Consider the following 16817-nt stretch of genomic DNA (forward strand, 5'->3'; position numbering starts at 1 on the left):
TATATTATATGATGAAAATGGGTTATTTTTAAAACACCCAAAATTCTAACACAGATATTGTTTAGTGCTATTAAGATGCTTGTTCAGAACAAACTTAAAGACATGCTTTTAAGGACAAAAAAAAGAGAACATAGATCAAATAGGAGTTGACAATTGAATCATGATGCCAAAACTTGAAGCAAGGTTTTGCAAATACGTACAAGAAGAAGAGTATTATAATCAGATTGTATTAACTTGAGTAGCATGCCATTAGATAATGACAGATTACCATAACGACTCATGGGCTGCTTAGTCGGTCGAAAACCTATAAATGATCATAGATTGGTTGCAATGCTTGAGATGTTTAGTTTTAATAAAGAGTAACTATATATTTTAACCCATAAATTTGACAATTTGTATAAACTTGGTATTTGCATTTTTTTATTATGGAAGCTTAGATTCCGTTAACTAAAAAAATACCTGGATAACACCATTAATTTTAGCTAAATCCACCTATCCTTATGCAATAGGTGCACATTTAACATAAGAAAATATACTCAAGATAAATTAGTTTTAATAAATAAAAAAATGGGAATTTGGAAATGCCTGAATTATAATTGTTTTTCATTAATTAATTGTTTTTTATGAGAAAAAAAAACGCTTAAAAGTGACTTGCTTTACTGACTTTTCTTTTATCGAAACCTTATCAATCACAAAAACACTTTCTTTCATCAAAGCCAAATTCTTCCATTGATTTCGGTTAACATATTTTCTCGATTAGTCAGGTATGTAAAGGTTTTTTTTTTTTTTTTAAATGTTTGTTTGTTTTTATTAGATTTGAATTTGTTTGATATTTTGGGTTATTGTTTCAGTCCTTTGATGAGAAAATGTTTCTAGTTTAGGGAAATGTTGGTGAATGATTTTTTTTTTCGGAGCCCTAAGCCAACAATGATGGAAAATTCCCCTCACTGATGTGTTGGTTTTGAACTTCAACTTGAAGAAGCCATGAGGTGAATCTGGCTTTAGAATTTGATTTGTTGGTGTGTCGAATATTAAAGCTTTTCCCAAAAAAGGTTATGGGTTTCGGAAAAAAAAAGTATAGGTTAAATTCTATTATTAGTTTTTGAACTTAGTAAAATTTGTGATTTTAATTCCTATACTTTTATTTAGTTATTTTTAGTCTATATACTTTTCAAATTTTAAAATTCCTCTTCTCACCAAACAATAATGTTAAATTCAATAAGTTTTGCTATTTCAAGAATATGATGAGCAAAACATATTATCATATGTATAATGTCATGTCAGCTTATCATTTTCATATATTACTCATTAAAAATCTAGTTAATGGATTGTTGATTACCTTTTGCATTAAGACTGGAATTTAAAAATTCGAAAAGTATGGAGACTTAGATTGTTCCAATTGGAGAAAATGAACTAAATCTATAATTGTATGCATAGTACGGGACTAGTAAATGAGTTTAACCAAATGGATTTAACTATAATATTTAGGTCAGGATTAAATTTCAAAGTTTGAAAAGTATAAGGACTAAGAACTACCAATTCGAAAAGTATAGAAACTAAAGTGATTAAATGAAAGTACAAGGACTAAATTCATAATCTTTGCTAAGTATAGGGACTAATAATAAAATTTAACTAAAATTATAACTAAAAGCTAAATGTTTCGTTTATGGTGTTTTAGGAAAAACTTGGGGTCATAGGGGAGAGGATGTTGAACCAAAAAAAAAAAAATCTAGGGAGAGTTTGGAAAAAACACAACTAATGAACCAATGTTGTGGGTTTAGGGTAGTTGACGTTTTTGATATCATGTCAAGATTATGTATGAATATGAAATATTTATTCATGTGCTCCAAAACTAACATTTGTATCATACTTGCTTAAGGGTCATCTTTTCATTTATTGTTTTGTCTGTGTTGCTTGAGGACAAGCAATGAATTAAGTATGGTGGAGTTTGACTGCCGTAATTTGGTGTAGCAGATTAAACTAGTTTTTGCACACGAGGAGCTTGAACACAAGAGTTTTAGTTAAGTTTTAATTATGTTTTCATAAATTTAGTTAAATTCAATAAAGTGTGTAATTTGAGTCTTTTATTGACCTTAGGGGCCGAAAGAGGCCTAAGGGTGAGCTAATATACTTTATGAGCGTGCAGGAGACCACTAGGAGGCATGCTAACTCGATACTGGTCGCTGTGTTGCAACACAGAGTTTTGGATGTCGCAACATAGGTAGCAGAACAGAAGAATTCCAAGATTGCCTTTGGTGTTGTGACACACCCTGATGATGTTGCGACACACCCCTAAAGATGAGCATACTACCCTCGATGTCGCGACATAGGACCTGGTGTGTCGCGACATCACCTCTATACTGGAAATAATTATGAGCCAAGGGCATTTTGGTTTGCACAATCAAATGTTAAGCATGAGGACAACAATTGACCTAGGGTTAAGGACGGCAACCATTTTAAAGTCTATAAATAGACTCATTTAGCACATGTTATGGATGACTTTCATATTCTATAATTTCTTCCTAGATTTAGTTTTTAGTTTTTCTCTTCTCTTAGGCTTTAGGTTTATTTCAGTTCTTGTTATTTACTTTTGTAGGGAGAAATCATATTTGTGAAACACAAATAAACTCTATGAGGATTCGACGCTCAATTCTAATATGAATCAGGCTTCTTCTCAGCTTTGTACTCTTGAATTATTAATCTTTAATCTTTCTATCAAGTTTATATTGTTTATTAGATCTACGAGGAACTAATCCTCCTGTGGGAGATTAGCGAGTGAAGGTATGATTAATTAATTATTTTGTAGGGTTCTTTTTTCGGATCAACTATTTAGGAAAGGAAGATCCTAAGACCCTATATAACACCCCTCACCCATATTCAATGCCGGTATAGTGTTAAGGAGCATTACCAGACTTACAACACAATTAAACATACTTTAGCATTACCAGACTTACAACACAATTAAACATACTTTTTTCAGGCATTCAATCGTTACTTACAACCATTACTTACAATCTCAATCAATTTGTCCCTTATACGAACCTACGAGGCCCTAAACATGCTCTAGACGTGGTTTGGAACTAAACCAATAACTCAAGAAACTTTCACGAAAATTTGAAAAATTTTCTCAAAACAGGGGACACATGCCCGTGTGGTCAGGCTGTTTGTCTCACACGGCCACTAGACATGCCCGTGTCACAGGCCGTGTGGACATTTAAAATGGGAGCACATGGCCTTGTCCCAGCCTGTGTCCAACCCCGTGTAACTCTTTGACTTGGGTGACACGGCTAACACATACGCCCGTGTGGCTAGCTCGTGTGCCCTAAAAATGGCCACACATGTCCATGTGCCAGGCCTTGTGCTAAGCTGTGCCAAACCTGTAGGGTATATTGACTTATACCACACGGTCAAGTCACACACTCGTGTGTAAGGCCGTGTGGAACATACTGACTTAATTTTAATTTCAACACCAGGGAACACACAGCCGTGCAACGTGACCGTGTGTCACACATGGCTGAGACACATGCCCGTGTCTCTATCCGTGTGGACAAAAATAGACTATTTACCAAGCCAATTTGCCACACAACCAAAATGGTGCCAATTCAAAGTCTAAATAAACATCCAATTCAACCACAATCAAGACTAATTCATACCATATCAAATATCAATATTCCAACATGCTTATAACTTCAAATCTTACTCTATTAAAACATACGAAAATACATATGCAAATTGACTAGATAAACCTTTACTTAACATGCATCATTTTGCATTCCAATTCTCAAGCATAATACAAATTCCACAAACTTCATAGTTTAAGTCATAATCACACTTATATATACATAATCAAACTAGCCAAATTAAACCAAATCTCATGACTATATAAATACAAACCAAAACACAATCATTCACAAGCCATCCCAAATGGCATAACTTATTACCAAAACATAACCAACATAACCATAGTCTCTATACATGCCATATAACTAAACCAAGAGCTCAAAAGTACCAATGTGATGGTTGGATAGTGTGACGTATTCTTCGACGATCCCTAAATCCGAGCTAGCTTTGAAATCACTATAAGAAATGGAAAAATAAACAAAGTAAGCTTTATAGCTTAGTAAGATCGTATGATATAAACTTAAATAATCACAAATACAACATTCATCAATCTAAACATATTATCATGTACTTTAAAATTTCTAACAAACCTTTCAACTGCTTATTCATAAGTTTATATACAAGCTTTGTAACTTCTTCGTTTTTAAGCTCATAATATACAAGTACATATCTGTACCAGTCCTTAACAAGTTCATACATACACGAAATGCCGTTGAATACTTAATATTTTGCACACTAAGTGCCATACTCGATGTCTCGCACATTAAGTGCCATACTCGATGTCTCGCACACTAAGTGCTGTACATAGCCAAAGTTATCTCAAATCGCACACTAAGTGCTATATTTAGCCGATTTGTCATTGAACATAACTGTAGTCCCGTATATACAATTTATAGAATATCAAAGCACTAAAAACATAAGTATTACAATGCTTAATACATACGAACTTACCTCGGATGCTAAAACAACGAATCAAGTCGACTAGTCAATAACTTTATCTTTTCCCCTATCCAAGTCCGTATTCCGCTTTTCTTGATCTAATTATATTCAAAATCAACTTATTCAATTATTTTTTATTCAATTTAGTCCAAAATACACTTTAAAACACATTTACACTTTTTCTCCACAAATTTCACATTTTTCACAATTTAGTCCTTATTTCACAAAATCACAAATTAATGAAATTCAAGACTAACCCATGCTAGGCGAATTACCATAATACCCCTATCAGCCCATAATTTTTATTTATTCACACTTTTAACCACTAACTTTACACATTTCTCAATTTAATCCTTATTTTGCATTTTCACTAAAAATCACTTTACAAAACTTGCTGAACTATTAACAACCATTCATAATCTATCAAGAACCTTCAAAATACACATGTATTCAACAATGGAACATCTAAAATCTTTAATAGTTTTGCAAAATAGTTCCTAGGCTAGCTAGACCTAGCTGCAACGATTTTAAAAACATAAAAATCATTAAAAATCGAACAAAAATGGACTTACATGCTCAAGAAGACAAGGCTGAACCTTCAAAAGCATAAAAATGGAGTTTCTTCTTCTTATTTTCGGTGGTGGGAGCTTAATGAAGGTTATAATATCATGTTTTTATTATTTTAACTTGAAGTTATTTATAATTTACTAGTTTAACCTTTATTATAACATTAAAATTTCATATAATCCATGCACAGTAATGTCCACTAACCTTAATAAGGGGCTAATTACAACATAAGGACTCCCACAATTTAATTTCATAGCTATTTAATACTTTTAACTAATAGAACATGCATTTTACATTTTATGCAATTTAGTCCTTTTTATCGAATTAACCATTTAAACAGTAAAATTTCTTGACGAAACTTTCACACAATAATTCTATCATACTGTAAACTTAAATAAAATAATAAAATAAATATTTTGACTTTAGATTTGTGGTCTTGAAACCATTGTTCCGATTTAACTCAAAAACGGGTTGTTACACCCTAGGCCTGACAACCCTATGAAATCATTAAGGTGAGGATTAACCTAAATTTGGTATGCACTATTTGTGAACATCTTAACTTTAAATCGATCTAGACTGCGAGGTCGAAAGACAAGTATTTCTTATCAACTCGTTATTCTAGTAGAAGATCGAAAGAACTTGCTAGGGTATTGACTAGTTGTTTGAACAAGAAAACTCGAAACAACAGTTGGTTATGATTATTAAAGTGAGCTAATCACCCATATTCAGATTTGTTATATTTCATTATTTGATTTCTCGTGATTTATTTATTTATTTATTTTCATTCATTCATTATTATTGCTAGTTTAGATTACCAAAACCTTTCTTTTATTCATCGTAGTATAATTCAATTAAAGTACTAATTAGATTTATTTATGCTTAGGTTAAAATTAATTTAGTGCTCGCCTCCCTTGGGTACGATCCTCAGAGTACTCACCTGCTCTGTTGTAATTATGTTACAACCTGACCCGTATACTTGCAGATATCACCTTTCATATATTTTGTGCATGATTTTTGCTTTGGACGTTGGAACGTGTAACAGCTCGATTTTGGGCCTAGTCGGAATAGTGGTTTCAGGACCACAAATTTGAGGCAGAAAAATTTATTTTTCTTATATTTTTATAGTCTACAGTTTTATGGAATGATTCTGTGAAAATTTCATTCGAAAATTTTGACGTTTGAGCACTCAAATTAGTAAAAAGGACTAAATTGCAAAAAGTGCAAAACTTGAGTTCTAGAAGCTATATATGTTTAATTGCTATGAAATTTTAAATTGAAGGCCCTTAGATGGTAATTAGACCATTTTTTAAGTTAGTGGACAAAAATGGACATGGTAGGGTGAAATTTCAAAGTTTTAAGTGAAGGGCATTTTGGTCATTTGGTAAATAAAGCCAAAATAACTAAAAAAAAATGGTCATCTTTCTAATTTCATCTCTTAGTGCCAAAAATTGAAGGGTCTCCATAGCTAGGGTTTTGGCCAACTTCTAAGCTCAATTTTAAGTCCGTTCTAACCCCGTTTTTAATGCTGTTTACATTTTTGAAGTCGTTGTAACTCGATCTACCTATTTCTACCACTAATTTAAGAAATAATCAAAGTATAAAATTTTACCCATGATAGATAATTGTGTATTTTGATGTCTAATGGTAGAAAATGTATGCTAGATGTAAGATAAACAACTTTTTCTAGGTGAATTTGAATGGAAATGTCAAAAAGGACCTATTTGTAAAAGTTATAAAATAAGTAGTAAAAGTGTAATTAAATGGAAAATGCGGGCTGGTATGAGTATGAAAATGGTTTGGCTAGGCTTGGATTTTGAAGAAATTGAATACATTTCAATTTACGAGCTTAGAGACTAAATTGTAAAAATGTGAAATATAAGGGGTGAAAATGTAATTTTTCCATAATATGATTTTTGGACTAAATTGAACAATTTGTGTATTAAATAAGTTAAATTTGTTATTATATATCAAGATAAATGAGGCTCGGACCTAGATCGGGGGAAAAATAAAGTGTTTGACGATTAGGTCTAATTTCACTATTTTCGTACCGAGGTAAGTTTGTATGTAAATAATGCATTGTTATATTTATGTTTTAAATGCTTTAATATTGTATGAATTGTGATTTACTCACTGAACGTATTTGAAAAAGTTTGACAAGCGAGAATTCCCAGTTGAACCTTAGGAGTAGAATAGGATATGAGTGACATGTCACTAAGAATCCATGTGTTTATGTGATCTGGGTGCTGGTCTTGTACGTCCTACAGTGACTGGGTAGTCTGGCATATATTGCGGATACCTGACAGCTTGTGTGAACAGCACTGTGTAGCTACGTCCTGACTGATAGCTTGTGTGAGTAGGCCCGTGAATAGCTCGAATATGAGCCTATATGTATTATGAGATATGAGGTAGCTTTAGCTACATGTATGACACTTATGTGCAAGTTTTTTGAGTATCCGTTAATACTCCGAGTGTTCAACGGGAATGTCAAAGTTGTGAAAGACTATGGTATGTTACGAGTTGGTACAGGTATGTACGTAAAACTCATACGTAATGAGCTCGATAAGTGATGAACCCTTGGTAAGGTCATGATTGAGTAAGTTAAGACTAAAGGTTTTGATATCATTCATGTTAATTTTTATCATGCTAAGAGTACGTTAAATGTGTGGATATGATGCTTATTATTTGCATAGCGAGTTACTAAGCTATAAAGCTTACTCCCCTTTCATTTCCTTTGTCTTATAATGTCACGAAGCTACCTCGGGGATTGGAGACCGTCAAAGATCCATTCACACTATCAACAATTATTTTGGTACCAATGATTTCAACATTTTGAATTATGGCATATATAGGGGACTTGGTTATTTTGTTATATGTCATAATTGATTTGGCCAAAAGTGTTGGCTATTAATGGTTGAAAGCTCATGCTGTATAAAGCCATTTGAAATTGGCTACTATTGTATAAGTAATCTATATGGTGGTATCTTTCATGGATGTGGGATTTTACTTGAGTTGAGTTGGTAAGTATGTGATGTTTGTGTATGATGAATGGTAGCATGTGAATGATATGTTGATGTTTTGGTTGTGGCTAATTTAGTTGTATGTAAATGCTTGAATTGGTGTTATGTTGTGTTGTATAGGTGTGTGCATCAAAGAGTGGAAAAATGGCTTGGTAAATAGCCTTATTTTTGTCCACACGGGTAGGCACACGGGAGTGTGCCTAGGCCGTGTGCGACACACGGTCTGCCCCAGCTGTGTGTCCCCTGCACTATAATTTTTGCAAAACAGAATGCTTAGAATTGAGAACACAGGTAGAGACATGAGCGCGTGCCTCAACTGTGTGGATTACACGACCTCAGGCACGGGCGTGTGTCCTGGGCGTGTGAAGTTTGCACCTATTTTATGAAAAATCATAAATTTTAAATTGACCACACGGCCTAGCACACGGTCGTGTGACTTGGCCGTGTGTCTTCAATTTGTTCTTGGGTGACAAAAAGAGAGTTACACGGGGTTGGGGCATGAGCGTGTGTGACCACATGGCCTTCCCACACAGGCGTGTCCCATGCCCACATGGGCATGTGACCCCTGTTTTAGTGAAAAAATTTCTAAGTTGTTGTGAAATTTTCTAAAGTTCTCAGTTTAGTCTCGAACCACTTCCATAGTATGTTTTGGGTCTCGTAGGCTCGTATTAGGGACATTGTGATTGTGCATGAATGGTTTTAATTTAGACGCAAATGTATGGCTTAGAAATGTATGTTTGCTTGTGTTTAAGTCTGGTAATACCTCATACCCTATTCCGTCGTCGAATACGGATAAGGGGTGTTACAGTACATCTAGAGGTGGTCAAGATGTTAAGGTGGCTTCTTGTGTGATAAAAAGGAAAATAAGAGACTACGCGATATAGTACATATGAAACCTTGCTAAGTTAAGTAATAAAACAAAAGAGAAAAAAATAGAAATGTTGAGTGAATAAAAGCAATGTGAAGGTTAAAATCATTATGAGTGAAATAGTGCAAAAAGTAAAAAGAGTTTAAACAAAAGAAAAATCTAGCTCGAAAAGATAATCTTTCAAGTCATAATGTATTAACGCTAACTAGTTGTGTATGTTCCATTTTTGCATAGTATCTTTTAAAATTTTGGAGAAGTAAGGAGGCGAGCTTATGAATAAATTAATGACGAAGGGGAACAATGTTATTTGCTTTAACCATTTCTAGTGCTTGAAACCGTTTTGAGCTATCTACTGTTTCAACTCTAAACTGTCCTAATCCTTAGAAAGTTACAAACCTAGAAGACCTTTGAGACCTGAATAATTCACTAACACAATAATTCTTGAACTGGTTGCATTTTTCCAAATGAACATGACCAATTCATTTTTTTTTATTTATAAGCTATCCACCTAATTCATTTTGATGGATAACATTTGTACATATATTCATTTTAGTTGCCTTTATATTTGTAAACACTTTAATTTATTGAACTAATTGTGTTTGCGTTGAGGATGCCGAGTTAGCCAGATATCACTTAAGTTGCATGTGAGGTAGTTCTCATAAAAGTTTGATGTTTTACCACTATGTGACTTAATTTTTTGATTTAGTCCAAGGGTCATCTTTTTGCATGTTTAGTGTGTTTGCTTGAGGACAAGCAAAGACTTAAGTATAGGGGAGTTTGATCTGTCATAATTTGATATGTCAAATTAAGCTCTCTAATACACTTGAAGAGCTTATTCTCAAGCAATTTAGTGTCTTTTATATGTTTTTGTCGATTTTTATTTTTTTTGTTAATAAATTATTTTTGTTAGTTTTAAAACATTTTTGAGACCAAAATTGACCAATCGTGCCATGGGGAACCTAATAAGATGATCGAGTGTTGTAGGGAGTTGACGGTGGCCCAAACGTGAATAAAAATCATCAAGAATAGGGTATCACAATATTGAAGCATGGAAGTTGTGATACCCCTGACAGTGTTGAAATGAGGAGAATAGAGGTAATCTAGAGTGGTATCACAATACCAGACCATATGTATCGCGATACGGAGGCCCCAAGACTCTCAATCTCAAGATTGTTGTGGGTATCGCAATACCCAAGCCTAGGTATCGCAATACCGTTGCCTAACGAGTGAAAAAAAATATAGTGGCAATTTTGTGTCCAAACAAGCATATGTCTTCTTTTTACTTAAGAGCAAAATTGTCAATATTAGGTTAAATGTTAGTAGGATATAAATACCACTTTATAAGCATTTGAACTTAGACTTTTTGTGGTTGAATAGTTTCATTAATTTTCCATAGTTTTAGGGTTAGGTTTTCTTTTCTTTTTCTTTTCTTTTCATTTTTAGATTAGATTTTGTCTTTTCTTTTTAGATTAGATTTTGTTTTTGTTGTTTCCTTTCTTACTCATTGTTGAAGACTACGTAAAAAGATGGGCAATGTAACATCCTGAAATAGGGCCTAGTCTGAATAGTGGTTTCAGGACCACAAATCCGACATTTAAAAAATTATTTCATGATCATTATGAGGTCTAGGATATGAAAATAAGCATGTGTTAAAGTTTCATGAAGAAATTCTATGGGTAAGGTGTTCAATTGGAAATTAAGGACCAAATTGAATAAATTGCAAAACTTGGATTCTAGAAGCAATTTGTATGAAATTGCTTTGGAATATTAATTAGAGGTCCTTAAAGAGTAATTTTCCCAATTTTTAAGTTTTTGAACAAAAATGGGCATGCATGGAAAATTTGGAAAGGTTAGTAAAGAAGGGCATTTTGGTCATTTGGTTAATTAATGTAATAAAAAGGGAAAATCAAGAAAAAATTCACTCATTTTCTTCTCCATGCTGTCGAATTTGAAGGGGTCTCCATAGCTAGGGATTTCCAACATTTCAAACTCAATAGTAAGTGTTTCCTAGCCCCGTTTTTAATGTTCTTCGTATTTTTAAAACCCTCATAACATGCTCTATCCATTTCTTCCCATATTTCAAGCTAGGGTTCATGTTAGAAATTTGACCCATGCATGAGATGATTGTTCTTTGATGATTTATGGAGGATTATGGAAGTGGAATGCTGGATAAACATCTTTTACTAGGTGATTTTTCATGAAAACACCAAAAAGGGACCTAATTGAAAAAGGTATAAAATGTGGGGTAGAAATGTGAAATGGAGGAAAATGTGGGCTAGTATGAGCTTATGATACATTCGGATAGGCATGGGTATCCAAGGAATTTCATGCATTTCATCATACGAGCCTAGGGACTAATTTGTAAATATTTGAAACGTTAAGGGCAAAATGGTCATTTTTCCTTGGGTGAGTTTTAGCTGAAATTGAATAATCTAAGGTATTAATGATTTATTTTACTGATATAAACCCCGAGGAACCAATTTCGGAGGTCGATCGTGGAAAACGAAAGCTTTTGGAATAACCGAGATACGGATCCAAAATGACTACCAAGTAAGTTCGCATAACCCAAAGTAAACTCTTAAAATACTTAAAATACATATTCTTTAATGTATGATAAAATTTGATATTCATTGCATGATAATCCATGAAATGTGGTAATGTAAATGAGAAGATGACAAGTGTCCCAGTTGAAATAAAAAGGGAAATTTGATGGATAAATTATGGCTTACATGACATGAGATCCTGCATGTGTTGCAGAAAAGGATTTAGTCGGGACAGGTAATCTGTTGATCTCAATATAGAAAGGATTTAGCCCGGATGGGTGTTCCTTGAGTGATCGAGCCTCCCGAAGAATATAGTTGCATAAAGGATTTAGCCCGAACGGGTAATCCGATTAAGGACTGAATTTAGTTTGGACTGTTAATTCAGATTCGAGTTTATGCTACGGGGGATTTAGCCTGAACTGGTAATCCCGCAGTAAAATGTGAGGTTCGCGGAAGTACATGCTTGAAATGATCACTTCCATGATTTGACAATAATGTAATATCCATCGAAGTTCCGAGAAGTTCAATGGGATTTAAATGAAAGAAAGAAATGGAAATACTTGAAATGATGAGCTCATCCAAGAAAAATGTTATGATGTATTTGCATGAGACTAACTTGTTGATTGAGTGTATGTGATAGGGAAGTTATACTATGCATCTTTGGCATGGATATCTAATGTGATTGTATGCTAAACAACTGGTAAGTTTACTTTCCAGTTATCCGGACTTACTAAGCATGTAAATGCTTACCCCTCTTTCTTTTCCCTTGTTTTTCAAAGCTTGAGGACTCGTGAAAGTTGGAAGGCAGTTGGAGAAGTCAACACACTATCAACTTGTCTTTGCCTTGGTATATAGAAACTCTTATTTTATTATGATGGCCTGTATAGGGTTATGGTCATTTTTTTATATGTGTCATTTGGTTAGCCAATGTAATGGCTCATAATGATATACTTATTCTTTTGTATATGGTCATGAGATATGGCTCATATAGATGTAGGTTGTAAGCCTACTAATGATGCATGTTTATGTTTAAATGTTTCATATGATATGTTGATGAGGTTTATCATGGTTGGATGCACAAAATGCGACCTAATAAATAGAGAGTGGATAGGGAATAAAATGGTATACGGTTATAATATGGTCTAAGTGTAAAATGTGAAATGTGCTATGTTAATCCTTAATACAAAAGGATAATTTAGCATGTGCTAAACCGATGAGGTGAGGTTAACATGCAATGAGTTATGCCAAAGTGGTTTAAGAGTGTATTTAGGCCATGTTAAATACCATTGAAGTTTATGAGTATGTATGGATGGTGACCAAAGGCTTGGAAAATAGCCCTAAAAAGGTCCACACGGGTAGGCACACGGGCATGTGTCTAGGCCGTGTGTGACACACGGTTAGCCCTCATGGGCGTGTTGCTTGGCCATGTGTCCCCTGCACCTAAAATTTTAGGTCAGTTTCATGGTAGTAAACACACGGGCAGAGATACGGCTGTGTGGAGGACATGGCCTAGCACATAGGCGTGTCCCTTGGTCGTGTATCCCTAAATGAGTGATGATGTCATAAATAGAATGTCTAGGTTTTTGGAACGGGTGATGACACGGTCGTGTTAAGGCCGTGTGAGGGACACGGGCCAGGGACACGAGCGTGTGCTTGGCTGTGTGAAAACCCCTGTAGGTTTGAAATGAAAAATAAATCCAAATAATTCAACACGAGTGAGGGACACGGGTGTGTCCCCAAGTACATGGGCGTGTGCTTTGCCTCCACACGGGCGTGTGAGGCATAATCCTAGGTATTTTACTAAAATTTTCTATAGTTCTCAGTTTAGTACCAGATCACTTTTAATTTATGTTTTGGACCTTGTAGGTCCATAATCGGGACACTATGATGTTGTTTGATCAGATTTAAATTAGAATGAAATTTTATAACCTGTATTTTTCAAAAGTGTTCGAGTATGTTTCTGGTAACGCCTCGTACCTTGTCCCAATCTCGAGTACGGGTAAGGGTTGTTACAGACAAACTCTTGAGCTTCAATGGAACTTCAACAATTGGATGAGCTTTTTTTTAAACCCCTTTGCTTTCATTTTATGCTTACAATATGTTTGATAAAATGCTTGTTAGGACTTTAAGTTTAAGTATGTGCTAAATTTGTTGGATGGTTGGATGGTTGGTTAATTGGTTGTTTGTTATTTCAGGTTAATGTCTATTTTCGATTGATTAGTTATTCAATTATATTGAAATGCTTAATACGTTAGAACTGACGTCTCTAACGGAAAACCTAGATAAACGAGACTGAGAGGAGAGTTTATTCTTAGATAGTTCAATATAATAGTGCCGAGTAGTGAGACTAAGAGGTAATCTATATGCCTATCTGAGACCGAGAGGTAACCTTAGGTGGTATCTTTTAGTCTAGGAAGAGACCAAGAGGAGATCCCTAACTAATAGTGACAACCAATATAATCAGTATAGGTTCATTAGTTTAGTTAGCATTCAACTAAAAATCTGAACATCGTTTAATCATTTACATTATCTAATAAATTAGGAAGAAATTTTAGATTAGTTAGTTTAATTAATAGTTTAATTTTATCTTATAAAAAATTTTATTTAGACTTGCACTAATAATTTTCGACTCGATTAGTTTAGTAATTACTTAACTTGTAATTAATTTGATAAACACATTTACCCACTTAAAAATCCTTTGGATTCGAACCCTTGGAATACTCTGTGTTCCATCGAAACTACAAATATTACAACTGACATTGTATGCTTGTAGTTAAAACCCGCTCTTTTAAAATAGTTATAAAATCATTGTTTTCCTGCGCGCATCGTATGCTAGTTAGTAGCTAGGTATTCTTTCCACTTTTTGCAGTTCACCTTGAAATGCCCTTTCAAGCACTTAGACTTAGATAAGTCTTTAGGATTCCTGGTTCTCTTCCTTTCCACTTGTGGTGGCCTAGAGGCCTTAGCCTTGCCTTTCTTAGCGCACTTTTCCTTCCCTTTTAAGGAAGAAGTGATGATTGTATTTGTTTCTACTTTTTAAACTGATTGATTATCGTTCAACATCAACTCATAGGACTGTGGTTCATTCACAAGTTGTGTAAGCGTCAAATTCTTGTTCCCAAGGTTATAAATAACTCAAAAACCAACAAAATCCTTGGACAGACTTTTGAACACTATCTCTATTTGGGTGTTTTGGTCCAAATTGCCCTAATTTTTCGCGGCCTTGGCAAAGTAGCCCATAAGAGTGATCATATGGTCTTTGACTAGAATGTCGGGCTTTTGTTGGGCATTCATCAAACTAGTTATGGCAGACTATTGAGCTAGGTAGCTTGGCCTTTGAACATGTCTTCTAGCTTTTCTAGAATCGCTTTAGCAGTCTTACAACTCTCCAGTTTCTTATACAAAGTGTTGGTCATGCTTGCCAGCATTTAGCAATGAGCTATCTCATTAGACTCTTCCCAGCATTTTCTAGCCTCAACTTGAGTGGCTGAGGACACTTAGTATTAATAATTGTTTTAAGTTTCTCATAGCTCATGACAATTATCAGGTTCCTTTTTCATTTCTTATAGTTTGTAACACCCCAAACCCGGCCCAGACGTTATGGCCGAATCTGACGTGCCACATTGGAGTTGAAAACCCACGTTCCGTTTTAGTGTTTTAAAACCATACATTAATTTGAGTTAACAAAGTGTATGGAAGCCGGGCACCGGTAGGTATCCGAGACAGAGGAGGTGAGCCATGAAGGTCGCTAAGTACCAAGCTCTTTAATTGGATCCAATCCTAGACATGCCCACAACCATAGCCACACTTTGTTATATCGAGTTTAAATTTGTTTAAGTGGGCGTCTTTGATAAATCGATTAATCGTGGTGTTGAGATATTTTGAAAACAAGTATCATTTTGAAAACACGTCCTAAGTCTAGCCCATTTGAATAATTATTAACCAATTTTTAAAGTTATTAAAATTAAAATAATTAGAAAAGAAATAAAAGGAAAGTTAAAATTGGCCTTATTACAACCCAAAAATAAATAATAATTAAAGGAAATTAAATGAAAACCAACACTTATTTAAAAGCCCAAAGATGATCACCGTGGCCACTCTGAATCCCTCCTACCAAGTCCCCACATCAAGGCTCACCAAAGGTTAAGGAAAGGGGGTGAGTTTGGAAACTCAGTGTGCAACAAGCCCCTTCGAGCCCAAAACAATAACGGCTGTTGGGTCTAAGCCCAAATCCAATCTCAATCATGCATTTGGTCAGTAGCCCTTTTCATATTTCATATTTCATAATCTTGGGCAAGCCTTTTCATATTTCATATTCTTGGGCAAGCCTTTATCAGAAACAGTATGGCCCTTAGGCCCATTTCAATGTCACATATAATTTCAATGAAAGAATGCAACCCGTTTGGGAGACTACTCAACCCACCATCCGCTACTCTCCACCGTACCAACCAACACACCATGTGGGATTAACTCGACCCACCCCGCCAAACTCTCCACTGGCGGCATAGATAGCTTTATCATATAACCGAGGCCTAGCCTCTTTTAATAATGGGCAAAAGCCCTTTCAATAATCAGGGCATAAGCCCTTTTATAAGCGGGGCATAAGCCCTTTTGATAAGCAGGGCATAAGCCCTTTTGATAACGGGCATAAGCCCTTTTCACTTCCTCCATCCATATAAAAACCCAACCCAATGCGTTATGATTACCTCATGTGCATATCATACATATCATGTGCATATCATACATGTCATGTGCATCTCATACATACCATATTTATCAAAATCCCATGTATTAAAATCATACATAAACCCTAGGGGTATAATGGTCATTTTTACCTAGGGGCAAAATGGTCATTTTCATGGTATAAGGGTAATCTCATAATTTTACCAAAAATTAGGGTTTCCATGTTCATTAACGATTACTAACAATCCATGGGTGCAAACAGTGATTACGGCTCATTTTAGCGAAATCGAGTTATTGGGCCTAAAACCCTAATGGGCCCTACTTAGCCAATTTCGTCATCTAGGCCCATTTAGCCTATATTCCATAACGGTTTTAACGGTCTTATCATGCAATTTAACAGATTTCGTTTTCTACCAATTTTACCCAAATGGGCCCGAAAGCCCATGGGCCCCACTTGACCCCTCGAGGCCCAACTTACCAAGAACGCCAAAATCACATTCTTACCGTTTCCATCGTTCTCGATCACCGTCTCATCGATTCTAACTAACTAGTGAGCGTTCGCTTGCTCACAAGTCCTCG

General features: G+C 34.9%; 1 long non-coding RNA gene across 1 annotated transcript in view; it reads left to right on the forward strand.

Annotated features, from left to right (window-relative positions):
* Nucleotides 1-16817, forward strand: part of LOC128290269 (uncharacterized) — an 82368-nt gene that overhangs the window by 41548 nt on the left and 24003 nt on the right. The window lies entirely within an intron of this gene.

The sequence above is a fragment of the Gossypium arboreum genome, chromosome 3 (assembly GCF_025698485.1).
Source record: "Gossypium arboreum isolate Shixiya-1 chromosome 3, ASM2569848v2, whole genome shotgun sequence".
In the NCBI taxonomy this organism is placed as follows: Eukaryota; Viridiplantae; Streptophyta; class Magnoliopsida; order Malvales; family Malvaceae; genus Gossypium; species Gossypium arboreum.